General features: G+C 32.8%; 1 long non-coding RNA gene across 1 annotated transcript; it reads left to right on the top strand.

The window, feature by feature from the left end:
• Positions 1 to 2,330: 2,330 nt before the first annotated feature.
• LOC135157315 (uncharacterized) lies at positions 2,331 to 13,125 on the top strand. Its single transcript, XR_010296322.1, has 3 exons — positions 2,331 to 2,506; positions 10,667 to 12,157; positions 12,258 to 13,125. It is a non-coding gene; the product is annotated as an uncharacterized LOC135157315 (long non-coding RNA).
• The last annotated feature ends 2,013 nt before the right edge of the window (positions 13,126 to 15,138 follow it).

Below are 15,138 nucleotides of genomic sequence, written 5' to 3'. Positions count from 1 at the left end.
AAAATGTGTTTATAAACTTGCATTGACAATGTTAACGTCCTATTACTCAAATTACAAGATCATGACAGAAATTTTGAAAATAACATTTTTTTTAAAGTTCACTTAAAATGGCATGCCATTGACTTGCGTTAAGATATTCAGATACTCATTATTTCTAAGATTCAGAACTATCGACCACAAATTTGGATTATAGGGAAAGTAGACTAGAGAATGGAGGAGGGAGATACAGTTGAGCTCAAAAGTTAGTGAACCCTCACCACAAAATGCACTCCTTCATGCTCGGTGTTGAATGTAGAGCAACAACACTACAATGTTCGGCGATCCCAGAGAAACGAACTTTATTGAAAGTAATATTTTAATCGCCTGACTTCACAATTAAATATCTAAGACATGACAGAACGATTTAAATATATTCATTTTTTCTGGTGGGGTTCCAGGTGGGGTTCGCTAACTTTTGAGCACCATATAGAGAGAGTGGGGGCGGGGGAGTAGAGAAGGGATGGGTTGGGGTGGATGGGGGTCAAGAAAATAATGCAGTGGAGAGCAAGAATATTACATGGAGGTGGATGCGACAGTAATTGGGTGAGGAGCTAGTGCTCACTAACATCGGGGTGCCGGAACTACTTTCATCAAAAGCTAACATTTCAAACCGAAGGTAGACCTGGTGCATCCTGTCTATATCCTCTTCAAATTAAACATTCTGCCTCTCTTCAAGGAAGGGAATTTCCTGGCTGAAATGACGTGCCCCGGTCGGTGCCAGTTACAGCACAGAGCCAAGAGCACTTGTGGGTTCTGATCCGTGTTTTCGTGACCTTTCGAGTTTAATATGCACGATTTATTCACATAGTGATTAAATATAACAACAATAAATTGCATTCTAACCACGAAGTGCAAAACTTTGAGATGATTGAATGCTATTAATAGGGCGAATATTAATATTTAAGATTTTGCATCTTTGATGGGTTAATTTATTATTTTTGTAAAATCTAAGTTCTTCTATCTTTTTAAAATCGCAGTTGTTTCCTGATAACAACGGGATTTATCCTTTTTGCAACGAAAAGTTCAAGTTGAGAGAAGATGTACACATAAGGACTGTGAAGGCTACACTGATCTTGATGATAACAATAATGATTGTAACTAGTAAAAAGATTGTGAAAATTTTCATGATAATACTGATAACAATAATAATAATAATGATGATATGGATGATGATGATGATTATGATGATGATAATGATAATGATAAAAATAATAATAATAATAATAATAATAGTAACAAAGAGATGAATAGATAGATAGATAGATAGATAGATAGATAGATAGATAGATAGATAGATAGATAGATAGATAGATAGATAGATAGATAGGTAGATAGATAGATACATAGAGAAGATAGACACACAGACAGATAGATAGACGGATAGATAGATAGATAGATATATTGGTAGGTGGAAAGACATATATATAATTATATATATTAGATAGATCCACAGACAGACAAACAGATAGATAGATGGACAGATAGATAATTAAATATATAGATAAATCGAAAGAAGGACAGATGGATATGAAGATAAATAAGCGCTTTGCAAGAAAACTAATATAGGGCTGGGCGTGATCTGTTATGTATATAATTATGATCAAATAAAGAATTTTACAAAATGGCGCCTAGATGATGTTATCATGACCTGATGACCTAAAAAATCTTATTACGGCACGTCTAAGATAGACTTTATAGACGACAATAAATTCAGCATAATCGATATAGCCAATTTGGAGAAAATTGGCTATAAAAAAAATAATTTTCTTAAAAAGACAATTTTGACGAAGCTAATAGGTGATCTGTCAGAGAAAGACCACCTAAAAATGAAATTAATGATAAAATGGTGATGGTGGTGGTGATGATGATGATGATGATGGTGATGATAATGATAAAATGATAACAGTTCTACGAATCAAAATAACAGTATTGATGATGAATGGTCACGATGATAATATTTATGATTCTAATGGTTATGATAATAAATTAATTGGTAATTATGATCATTATGATAATATTTGTATCAATAATTATAATGGATTGTGTTTTAAATCAAGTAATAATTTAAGTGAGCTTTTATTCAGCCAGGAAGCATTTTTTAATAAGCAAATTTTCTTGTTAGTTGTAATATATATATAGCTGTTTACGTATATTATGATTTATTTAAATGTGGAATGGAAATCAATAAAATCTCAATTTAAATTCAAGTCAGAAATAAATGCGAGCGCCTTGCAAGAAACCTAATAAAGGGCTGGGCGTGAATTCTCTTTTAAGTGGAAGTTTATTAGGGCATATAGGTCCATGATTAGAGCTGTCCTGAGAGTGGTGAGGAGCAGCAAACCGGATATATTTTCCTCTCTCTCTCGACAACTTCGTTTGGACAAGGATAATAGGCCTACTCTCAGACGATTACAGTCTTGTAAGTAGACGTTTCTCGAGAAAGCGTTTCATTCCCCTTGGAAGTAAGGTAAGAATGCTTAAAAGATTCACTGCATGTGAATTATTTGGTTTTCCTCATTATTTTTGCAAATGTATTTAGCCATTTAATTCAGTAATTACTTTACTGTATGTTTTGTTACTTTTCCTATTAATGGCTTGTGTATGTTTTTATTGTAAACATGTAGTTTCAACCGTTAGAATGCATGGATTGCTTTTGGTATGCAATAAACTATTAATTCATTTTGATAAATTATTGTAGTAGTCCTTAAAAATCCTATTTTGGTCGAAAGTTTACTTGGGGTAAAACATGCTTGATTGAGCTATTTACCCCAAAACGGTTTTTTATTTTCAAATATATATGCACTATCGCTATTTACCGAGTATTGTTTAATTTTTATGCGGTGTTTAGATGCATTATTATTCGTAGGTGTTAGTGTTTTGTATTGACTTTTTGAAGAGAAATTGTGAAAATATTAGGCTATTGTTAACTTCTACGTATAGGTTTCTAAGTTCTTGGGCATGATAATGTTAGAGACAGTTTTCGAGTGAACATTATTCATTTCAGAGTGATATGATGTATATTGCATTCTTTGAAAAACATTGCACTCTTCATTGAGTTAATTTCACCCTCTCAAAATCCATTCGTTCAAGGAGTCATGTCAGTTAAAATTCTCACTCAAAGATAGATTTAGGAATTATTGAAATATAGCTTTCGTTCAAAATGCCCCCCAAAAACAGAGCCAGCCCAATTTCATTTATTCAAATATATTTATTCAGGATGACAAGTTCAGTTAAAAAACTGTTTTACATCATGGTCCTGACATTAAAAACATAAATACATGTAAATAAATAATATATTTAAGATGAGATGAAAATCAAAGTAATATCTAAAAAATTGTGCTTAAAGCGATACAATGCAATACAAGAAAATTTACAATATGTTATACAAAGAAATAAAGTAAATGTAATTAAAATTAAGTATTTAACAGCGAATTAAAGTACACAATTCAGAGACAAAGTGTATAGATTAAAGGTTACAGAACTATATAAAAATCGATAAAAAATCAGGATAATAAAAAAAGTTCAGAAGTTGAACACTGATATGAGATACAAATTTTAAAAAGTGGTATAATTTACATAAAAGTATGATAATACATAAAAAATTGTGTTTCTTGTATTTAAAGGTCAAGTCCACCTCAGAAAATTGTTGATTTGAATCGATAGAGAAAAATCAAACAAACATAATGCTGCAAATTTCATCGAAATCGAATGTGAAATAAGAAAGTTATGATATTTTAAAGTTTCGCTTATTTTTCACAAAACAGTTAAATGCACAATTCAGTGATATGCAAATGAGAGATTCGATGACGTCCATCACTCACTATTTCTTTCGTTTTTTATTGTTTGAATAGTACAATATTTCAATTTTTACAGATTTGACAAGAAGGACCAACTTAACTTAACCATAAACTGTTAAAATAATGGTAATTCCACATGTTCAGGGAGAAATAAAACTTTGTTTCACTTGACAAGGAGGAGAAAATTAAAATATTTCATATTTCATATAATAAAATGCAAAAGAAATAGCGAGTGGGTGACGTCATCAGTCTGCCAATTTGCATACCTACCAGGATGTGCATATAACTGTTTTGTGAAATTAAGCGAATCTTTTAAATGTCATAACTTTCTTATTTTACACCCGATGTTGATGAAATTTTCAGTGTTATCCTTTTTGGATTTTTCTCATTTTATTCAAATCAACTTTTTGTTTGGGTGGACTTGTCCTTTAAGAAGCAAACTGAATTCTAAATATTAAACAAGTGGAATGCCTCTGGCCGTCTCACCTGCATCACGCGATTCAATATAGCAGCAGTGCTGATTTTGAAAACTACTATAACTCGCACAAGATGTTCAGTGATACTTGGTTACTCGTATTTCCACGTTTTATGAATTAGACCAATACACTTATAGAGATATGATGGCAATTCAACAAATACCCCCAACGTGGCCAAAGTTCTTTGACCTTACATGACCTTTGACCTTGATCATGTGACCTGAAACTCGCACAGGATGTTCAGTGATACTTGATTACTCTTATGTCCAAGTTTTATGAACTAGACCAACACACTTTCAAATTTATGGCTGTAATTCAACAAATACCCCAATTTGGCCAAAGTTCATTGACCCTAAATGACCTTTGACCTTGATCATGTGACCTGAAACTTGCACAGGATGTTCAGTAATACTTGATTACTATTATGTCCAAGTTTCATGAATCAGATCCATAAACTTTCAAAGTTATGATGGTAATTCAACAGATACCCCCAATTCGGCCAAAGTTCATTGACCCTAAATGACCTTTGACCTTGGTCATGTGACGTGAAACTCATGCAGGATGTTCAGTGATACTTGATTAACCTTATGTATAAGTTTCATGAACTAGGTCCATATATTTTCTAATTTATGATGACATTTCAAAAACTTAACCTTAGGTTAAGATTTTGATGTTGATTCCCCCAACATGGTCTAAGTTCATTGACCCTAAATGACCTTTGACCTTGGTCATGTGACATGAAACTCAGGCAGGATGTTCAGTAATACTTGATTAACCTTATGGCCAAGTTTCATGAACTAGGTCCATATACTTTCTAAGTTATGCTGTCATTTCAAAAACTTAACCTCAGGTTAAGATTTGGTGTTGACGCCGCCGCCGCCGTCGCCGCCGCCGTCGGAAAAGCGGCGCCTATAGTCTCACTCTGCTATGCAGGTGAGACAAAAATGATACATTTTAAATTGTAACGAGTTACGACAAAGATATAGGTACTATAAAAAAGAAAACAATGTTTGGATCGAAGTGTATTTAAACAAAATGGTATGTAAAATGAACATGAGACTGCATATCGGGGTTTAGGGTTAAAATTTCTATCATTAAAAAATTAAAACTCTCAGGTAATGTAGTACATATAAATTGCACATCAGGGTTTTAGAATTAATTTCTTGTATTTAAATTCAAAATTATCGAGCGATGATTTCAAGCTTCTGTCTAACGATAAACCCATTGCTTTGATACAAATGAATGTTACTTCTAGGCTTATTTAATTTCCTGTCAATCATTTAAATAAATCATATTAACATTAAACATTTATGAAATCGCATGAGAAGGATATTACTCTATTCTTTCATGAACTTAATCGTTGTAGGCAGTTTCTGATATTTGAAAATGGCCCTCTAAGATTGTTTTCGAAATTTAGCGAGAGAGTAAGTACTCTTTTCATTCACTCTTTATTTACTACAAGCAAATGTATCTTTGCTTTTGTCATGACCTTAACAACATATCTTATCGGCAGCTCCCATGTCCTTGATCACACACCATTATCTCCATAGCAGAAGTTCAATCAACATCCCACACACTTGAAATGTTGAGCAAAACATACTATCCACTGTGTTGGGTAATGTATGTTGGTAAAAAGTATATAAATTAATATACTCGACAATTATACAATTGAGCAAATTTATTACCCAATTATTAGTTTTTATTACCCAATTTGGACAGATTTTAACCAAAAGTTTAGTGGACACTATGTTGCCCAGTGATGGTTAAACATTGGGTCATTTGCCCAGCCTTTTTACGAGTGCAATCAACTCATTGCAATATATGAATTCCTAATCTTTTATGAATAAAAAAACCTAATCATGTAATTTCAGCATACATATTTTGGAGATCATTCAGAATTACACAACGTTTCGAATGGGACAACAGCCATACACACACACTCGCATCCCGCACGCACTGCACCCCACACACTCAACCATACACCTTTTTCAGTCTAACTATGTTGATATCGCCCTATTATTCGTGATAAAATAAAGAAAAAATAAATCAAATAATCAGGCAAGTACTGGCCCCATGTATTTTTTGCAATGAATTTCAAATATGAAAGAACCTCTGTGATAGGTTCCTGTCCAGTGTTTTGAACAAAGTGCCTATGCAACGTTTATCTTAATTGGTCAATGGCATTAAGCGGTGGATCAGTTGATATCAAACCTTTATACTACGAGGCCCTGGTATCGGAAACTGTATGAAATATGACATGATTCAAACCGTTAATCTCGTTTAAAACACGTTATCTCAGCAAACGCCTACTAAACAAAGGTTAATTATAAACCCCGGGATAGATGTCTAATTGGAATATGAGCACAGGAAGTCTTTGTTTCCCCGACCTCAGTTGGTCAGTATCGTCGTTGTTTTTAAAATACAACCATGATTAGTTGACGTAGAAATTGTTTTATTACCGAGTCATTATCGTCTTCACATAACAAATAAGCCTCCCCCTACTACCAAAAAAAAAAATAGTTTATTGGAAAAATACAGGCCAGCGTGGCACTGAAAATCGCATCAAATCAGATTAAAAAAAAACTTAATTTACAGCATGAAAATTTCAACTTTTCCACAAAATAGTTATACGCACATCCTGGTCATTATGTAAAGAGGTAATTCTATTATGTTATGTTATATATTAACAGTGAGTGTGAGAAGTCATTGAGTTCCCTCATTTGTATAATGATTGGTTTGTGAAATATTATGCACACTAAGAAATAAAGGTTCAAAATTTAACCCCGAAAGGTTGTTGCAAAATCAGCACCCTATGGGTACAAAAATTGAACCCCTGGTTGGGGTTCATTTTTGCACCCTGCGGGTTCAAAACTGCACCCCTATAGGGGTTCATTTTAAAATTTAGGGGTGCAGTTTTGCACCCACAGGGTGCAAAAATGAACCCCAACCAGGGGTTCAATTTTTGAACCCATGGGTGCTGATTTTGAATAAACCTCTCGTGGTTCAATTTTGAACCTTTATTTCTTAGTGTGTGCAAACTAAAACATTGTATACAGTTACTATTAAATCCACTTTATGTTAAGTTTCTTAATGTTATTCCTGTCTATTCGTATCTCTTTTAAACAAAGTGATAACTGAATACTGCTCATACTTTACGTAACATTTAGACTTTAATAGTTTAATTGTTTTTACGTTCTCAATCAATTGTACAAAAGGAATGGATTTCTAGGAACATCATTGTGTAGTTTCTGTATTCACTTATTTCAAATATTTTATAGTATCGTATCATAAAACTACTATCCGGCAAGCTGGTCCTGAAGATAAGATCTTTGATTATTTATTTACAAGCAGGAACGATTAGATTTCATCCATATGCGATGATAAACAAATCTCAAATTTCAACATAACGGATATGTTTCAAATGAATTATTTTTCCTTATAGTAATAACGGATTTTTAAACTCAACATACTTCCTCTAGAATTTGGGCTAACCATCTCAATTTACCTAATAAACTTCCTGTTGATATGTTTTATCTCATTGTGATTAGTAATACAGTATCTATTTAGATCTAAGAAGCTCATTATTGCCCTTATTAAAAAGCCAAGTCCGACCCCAGAGAAAGTTGATGCAAATCAATCAAAATGAAACAAGTATAACGCAGAGGTTGAATTTTTTTATCAAAATCAAATGTAAAATAAAAAGAATTCATGACATTTTAAAGGTTAGATTTTTCACAAGAATGTTATATTCATAATTTAGTGGTATGCAAATTAGAGAGCCGGGATGTCAATCACTATTTCTGTTTTTTTTTTCTTGTTTGAATTATGTTTCGATCTTTAGAGATTTGATACTAATAAGGACGCTCTTGATTGGACCACGAAACGTTAAACATATTAGTTTCACATGGCAATTGGAAGAAAATTAAAATGTTTCATATTTCAAAGCATTTTAATGAATAAAATTACATAATTGGTAGTCAGCTTACAGTTACTAGGAAGCTAATGTTAGCATACAGACTGCTGTAAACCTTTAGTTTCTCACGTGCATGAACTTGATGATGAAACGCGTATGCCCTGGTCAAGCAAACGCTCAAACTGCTATCAAGGAGCATACAAAACCCAAGCAAATGCTTAAACGAACAAGCAGCATGTTCAATTTATGCATATACGCTTTTAAGAAATTGCTTAAACGTCAGGCAAATCCCAGCAGGCAGTAAGTAATGGTTTAAGATTATACTAGCAAAAGCATTTGCTCCGAAGCAATTGCTCGTTTTTATGCATACGGAATCAAACAAAAACCTAGCAAAAGCAATTGCTACTTTTTTTAACATCTGACCCTTGAACATTGTCGATGAAAGACGATTTTATGATTGAACTAATACATTAGATGCATTGTTTAATGTCCCATATGTCACCTACAGGTGTCGATGATGATTCGTAAAAATTGAATCCATGAAAGGTTGAATTGAAAATCATCTCTTAGTGCATCAAACGATTGCAAAATGAAGTTACCGGAGGTACCAGCCCAATTCTATTCCGTGTTACCTTTCCCAGGAGAAAAATCTAATCATTTTCTAGTCACAGATATATATTTTGAACTTGAATTTATTAACAAACTTAATTCATTTGGCATGAACAATTTATACAATGATAACATAAACAAAAATATTCATAACAGTATTTCGTATAAATCAGTAATCATACATCAATACATTTTCCATAAATTTTCAATTGATATACATCTTTATACAAAGAGAAATAACATATTGAAATTTAACTTAACGAAAGTGGAAGTTTGAATTTGAATTTGAATTTTTAACAAACCTCATTCATATAGCATGAATATTTTGTTTTAAAATATATACCTTGTACCTTGTAGTTTCATTCCCTGAAGTCCTCCACCAGGAAGGGTAACTCAGGGCTGACGAGAGTGGGAGTATTGTTACTCTGTTTTGTTTTGTTGCAGGTTTTGCATGTTTAGTTTTACTTTAAGTATGTCAGTGCTGTTGGAGGATACCGTATCGGCTGTGAGACTATTCCAGTTGGAGATTGCTTCAGCTAGGGAAGAAGGAATTAGCCAGTTGGGTAGTTGTGATGAACTTTGAAGTCATACAGTTGTTATTTTTCTTGTGGCATATTTATTTAAGTCAAGTTGAGTTTCTCCATGGATGATCTTATATAACTTGATGATTCGGTGATTTCGCCTCCTTTCTTCGAGAGACATCCAGCCAAGTGTTGTCATTGTGTTTGTAACGCTGGATCCCCGTGTGTAGTATTCATATACAATGATAACATAAATTAAAAAAAAATCATAACTGCATGTCGTATATAGTTTGAAAGCATGTGCATGCATGGTTTTTTTCCTGGCGATTTTTTTTTATTATTAGGAAAAAAGACCTTTGTATGGATAACCTATGTCTTTACCGAGAAAATGTAATCACGTGTTTTCTAGTGTCTGAATAGAACACGAGCCTTAGTACCCGTTACTGTGTATAAGATTGACAATTGAGCTTGAACTTTATCTGAAATTACTTATTTTCGTGCACGTCCTCGTCCAGTTTCTCTCCAAAAGCTTCACATATCCGCCTTTTTTCCTTTCAAATCATTGTTTCATTGTAGATCAATGATTTGCTTTTAATCTTGTCTTAAGATAAAACCAGGTACCAGCTTAATCATTCCAATCTACTATTAAAAGGCATCAGTTTTCTGTAAACAGAACTCTTCAATTTTGATCAACGCGCTTAAAGACCGTATTTTTCCCATTTTTCTGTTTTTTCTTCTCTGAACGTGTGGAATTTAATATTGTGTTACCATTCTAAGCTATTATCACCCAAAGAAAAGCTTTCTCCCGGTCAAATCTGCAAAGAATAGAAATGTTATAGAACTCATTCAATAAAAATGTAAAGGCAGAGTGAGTGTGTGATATTATTCGCTCTCTCATTTGAATGAAATAATTGTGAATAATGTATTTTCTTTCTTTAGTAAGCGAGACTTTTAAAGTATCCTAACTTTTTTTTATTTCACATCCGGTTATGACAAAATGTTTAGCGCTATGCTGTATGGCTTCCCCTTTAAGTTTAAAGTCCCGACCGTATTAATCAATACTTAATTAATATTAAGTAATTTCCTCTAAAAAAGAAAAAAGAAAACAAAATGAAAAAAGGCAGTTGGTAATAATCTAAATGATAGGGGCAGAAATAATTATTAAAAAAACATCCCCCCTCCTTATCATGTTTTTTTTTCTATTTTATGGCTTTCTTTTCACTTCATTTTTTACAAAGCATGAACGAATGTTGTAACTAAATCAGTTTTGCCTCTAATTTCACTTTTAAATCAATACCATTATTTTGACAGGCCTAGAGGAATCCGGTGTCATCAAACATGGCGCCGAGTTCAGTTCAAATCATCGCAGCGGTGGCTCTGATTGGTTGCCTCTTTCACGGAGCATGCGCAGTAGACCGTGTTTACTACATTGCAGCGGTGGAGGAGAATTGGGATTACGCCCCCAGCGGTATGAACAATATTACAGGAGCTTTCTTCTCCAATCTAAATGCTGACCGCCTAGCAAGAAGGTAGAAGGTCCAATTTTTATAAGTCTTTGGTATGACTCGGCCAGGAATCGAACACACAACCTCCCGTTCATGGGGCGGGCGCTTTACCACTGAACCACCATGCCCGAAGAAAACTTTCATGTATTAACACAAGAAAAAGGAAAGTAGGGACGTGACATCATCAGCCTACCTAATGAATATTCATGATTACGTGCATATAACTATTTTCACTAAATATTGCTGTGCTTTAAAATACTTCGTTATTTGTTATCCGATTTTGATGAAATTTTCAGCATTTTGCTCCCTGAATTTTATTCTATTTCTTAGATTTAGATAAAAATGTTTTCATTCCAGAGTTCTCCTTTAACATTTGTTATCTTGTTTTCAGATATGAGAAACGAATTACTCAGGTTTATTATGCACATTTAACATTGATATCAAAAAGACATGCTAAACAGACCTAATGAAAAAGGATGATGTAAAATTTCGTTTAATCTTCATGATTATTATAAATGTGTATATAATTTGCCCATGTAATAGATTACTGATTATTTAATCACAATTAATTTAATGAATATGTCAATTGCATCCAATGAATCATAACAAAACCTTTTTTTACCACGTGTTATACATTTCAAATTAGTATGGAGGAATATCGTTGTAAATTTGCTTTTACAACGATTTTCCTCCACACTTATAGTTCAAATCTAGACCTCTATTATTATTTTTATCATTTTTTTAAGTTGCAGACAACGTTATGCAAGCTTAAAGGTATTGTTTAACTTTGTGAGCAGCCGATTTAAAAAATTCTCAAACCAAGATGAAACATGTGTACAAGTGCATGTATTAGAACTAATAAACCCTGTAAACAACCATTAATGAGAATGAAAAGCTAAAACTACAAGGCAAACCCCGATTTTGTAAAAAGGCGTCTTATAGACACCTAAATAGTACACATAAGTGTATGGGATGAAATTAAGATGGTGTTTTCGGTCACTTTATATTTCAATTTTTGAAGCACTAAATAATTATTTTCGAACGCAATTTTTTCTGGGCTTCATTTTTGTAACATATCACAGACACAGGTGACAAGTGTGACCTTCTAGCTCAGATTGTTTTAAATCAAACCAATGTTAACCAATCACTTTAAGGGGTTCTCCAGATTAAGGATTATTTGAGTTGAAGAGATACAGTTAAATCAGACAAGCAGAACACTGCATCAAAATCGGACGAGTAATAGCAAAGGGTACACTCTAAAAAATGAAGTGCTACTTTAACACTTAACATGCTTAATGTCCTTGTGTAGTGACTGCACTTTGAGTGCTGATTTAGTCATTCAAATTGGAACTAGAAAATCAGCACTCAAAGTGCAGTCACTATACAAGGACATTAAGTGCTTAATTAGCACTTTATTTTTAGCTTGTATGACACTTTACTGATGTGGCATGCATTCATCGACTCGTTCATTGAATATAAGGCCTAATGAGAACATGCTAGACATGTTCCACCAATATATTGCATAATTTTGAATTGTCATTTCGTTGTTGTTCTTCGTCAAACTCTGATGAAATGTTCAGTGTTTTGTTGCTCCGAGTTTTTTAATGAATGGTATCTAATCAAATCATTTGATTTTTCATTCTGAAGACTGAACTGATTCTTAAAACCAAATTTGACATTGTCTTTCCTTTTGCTTTACGGAAAGATATGTACAAAGACTATGATGCACACGGCTCTACGTAAAACGATTTACTGCGAGCTGTGAAACTGATACTGACTATGAAAGTGAAACTATATCTCTTTCATGCAGTTAAGTTTCCCTTTAAAAGTGAATCCCGGTCAATAAGTAGAGGATGATGTTGTCAGATGACTCAGCCTTACCTAGAACCGGGGAGCATTTCATGAAGAGTTTCGTCGGTGATTTCCACTGGCTTATTTCCTCTTAGCCAATCAGATGCAAGGATTTCAGTAGCTTGTAACATTTGTCAGTGGATATTATTGACAATTTTCTTCATGAAATACCCCATGTAGATCTTTGATTTTCCGATTCTTAAACAGGTGTACATGAATCATTAGTGATGAGAGATTAGTGCGAGGATTAATCTTTAGATCGTGCTCTGTCACTCGTGATGGATTTAATGTAGCAAATGGAGTCAAAGGTTTGGGTCAACAAAATGAGTTTGTGTATATAGCACGAGGCATGATATTCTATTGAGTGTAGTTTTACAACATTTTAAATGGGACTTTATTAAATTTAGATTATTCAAACATATGTATTTGATGAAGCATATGGATTTAATGGTTTGGATAAAGCATATGACTTTGTTTACAATAGTAGTTTGAACTTCTTTCTGGTATAGATTTGCCCAGGTCGTTATGATAGCTCATAAATCGTAAACTTAATCCATTGAACATGCCTTGTTTCTCCATAATTATGAACACAATCATAGGATTGAAACAGAATTATATAATCATTACATGAACAGCTGAATATAACAAAAACTTGGAATCAGATGTAACACTGGGAGCATCTTTAAGGTGCAATGCTGTACCTTTTTGGAAAGGTGCAACTTTGCACCTCTCTGAAAGGTGCAAATTAGAGAAAGATTTCCATATGTACCCCCACCAAAAATAACATAAGATTGTCAAGGCCGGTTTTGTTCACTTTAGATTTTTCTATGGGTTTTTTAAATGATGCTTACCTTGCTTGGGACTCGAACTCACCTCGTTGTAACTGCAGTCAAGTATGAGGCTCCGAATGTACCAATATTATATAGAACAATTATTTGTTATATAATCATTATTTATTAAATAATAACTATTATTTATATATAATTTACATTTTATTTGTAAATAACAACTATTATATAAAATATCATTTCTAATTATTTATATATAATTCCAAGTAATACTTAATTATTTGTAAATAATAATAGTTCGACATTCCATTATTTATAAATAATGATTATTTGTTTTTCCATTATTTATAAATAATGATTATTTGTTTTTCATTATTTACAAATAATGATTATTTGTTTTTCATTATTTATAAATAATGATTATTTGTTTTTCATTATTTATAAATAACGATTATTTGTTTTTCATTATTTATAAATAATGATTATTTGTTTTTCATTATTCATAAATAATTATTATTTGTTTTTTATTATTTATAAATAATGATTATTTGTTTTTTATTATTTATAAATAATGATTTTCGTTTTTCATTATTTATAAATAATGATTTTCGTTTTTCATTATTTATAAATAATGACTTTACATACCTCATTATTTATAAATAATTGCAATTCGTTTTTCCATTATATAATTTTATTATTTTATAAATAAGTTTTCTATTATTTATAAATAATGATTATTTATTAACAATGCCAGTGCACATTTCTTTATTTATTAATAATTTGTTGAGTTTTCCATTTTTTATATATAATGATTATTTGTTAAATAATGAAAACGTCTACTTCATTATTTATGAAGTAGTATTATGGCCCCAAAATGCTCGCAACGACAATACGGGGGCATGATGACCCCTAAATTTAAAAAACTTATTTTTCTATTGAAAATCATCACAAAATTCACCAAAAGTGTGCACGAAAGCCTTCGTATTTCACTTTTAAAACTCCAAAAAGTGCCCAAATGACAAGCTTGGTCGATTCGCTGTGTCGCTTTCAACTTGAGAACGTTTACGCGTCTGCTCCCCCCCCCCAAAAAAAAAAAAAAAAAAAAAAATCTTGAAAGCGAGACAGCGACGCATCCAAGCTCAAATGACAAGCTTGTTCGCTTCGCTTTTTCAAGATTTTTTCTGAGAAAGTTTATGCGCGTCCTGCTCCCCCCACCCCCCCCCCCCCCCCGGAAAAAATTCTGCGTAAGGCCATGATGATAATGAGATAAAAATAATGAAAATGAAGTATACATAAATCTATGTGCCAGGCTCTTTAGAGCATGGCCGTATACAGAATTTCTTTCGGAAGAGGGGGGGGGGGGAGAGCAGACGCGTAAACGTTCTCAAGTTGAAAGCGACACAGGGAAGCGACCAACCTTGTCATTTGGGCACTTTTTGGAGTTTTAAAAGTGAAATACGAAGGCTTTCGTGCACACTTTTGGTGAATTTTGTGATAATTTTCAATAGAAAAATAAGTTTTTAAAAATTTAGGGGTCATCATGCCCCCGTGTTGTCGTTGCGAGCATTTTGGGGCCAGGGTGAAATCGCCCCAAACGCCTCAAACAGACACTCCAAAATATATTTGAAGTGCATTATTA

The sequence above is a fragment of the Lytechinus pictus genome, chromosome 17, assembly GCF_037042905.1.
Source record: "Lytechinus pictus isolate F3 Inbred chromosome 17, Lp3.0, whole genome shotgun sequence".
Classification (NCBI taxonomy): Eukaryota; Metazoa; Echinodermata; class Echinoidea; order Temnopleuroida; family Toxopneustidae; genus Lytechinus; species Lytechinus pictus.
The sequence above is the reverse complement of the archived record's forward strand: the minus strand, read 5'-3'. Positions and strand labels throughout refer to the sequence as shown.